The sequence below is a fragment of the Taudactylus pleione genome, unplaced genomic scaffold (assembly GCF_031769625.1).
Source record: "Taudactylus pleione unplaced genomic scaffold, aTauple2 ptg000114l, whole genome shotgun sequence".
NCBI lineage: Eukaryota > Metazoa > Chordata > Amphibia > Anura > Myobatrachidae > Taudactylus > Taudactylus pleione.
Genome location: NW_028284516.1, coordinates 18,550,001 through 18,550,415, shown reverse-complemented (window position 1 = coordinate 18,550,415; position 415 = coordinate 18,550,001). Strand labels below are relative to the sequence as shown.

General features: G+C 29.4%; 1 protein-coding gene across 1 annotated transcript in view; it reads right to left on the bottom strand.

Moving 5' to 3' along the window:
• Positions 1-310: 310 nt before the first annotated feature.
• ZFHX4 (zinc finger homeobox 4) overlaps positions 311-415 on the bottom strand; it is a 163,870-nt gene continuing 163,765 nt past the window's right edge. Inside the window, exon 10 of the mRNA XM_088471428.1 lies at positions 311-415. This exon is cut by the window's right edge and continues 4,793 nt beyond it. The gene's annotated coding sequence lies outside the window, so the exon portion shown is untranslated.

Genomic DNA, 415 nt, shown 5'->3' with positions numbered 1-415 from the left:
CATGTTTTGTGGGTTCCATGCATGTTATTATTACTTATATTTATTATACAGAACTTAATAATCACTCTGCATCATTGAATAAAATTAATAATCGCTTGGCAACAATGGGTAGGTACTTTATACTTTGCTATATACTGTACATTGCTGAATTCCCACAACCTTTTTTTCTTAGGAGAATTTTTTTCTTTTGCATTTGAATAACATAAATTACATAAATATATTATAGCTATATTATTACAACCAGACGTAAAGAAGGAACACCCAACTATACTGGATATGGCATAATAGCACAAATGAAATACTGTATGAAATAAATTAAGCAATATTTATTGGCATGTTCATAAGCAAAACAATGCATTGGAAAGCTTTTCTTCACAAAGGCAAAGGGTAAAGGAAATCTAAAAACGCAACTTCA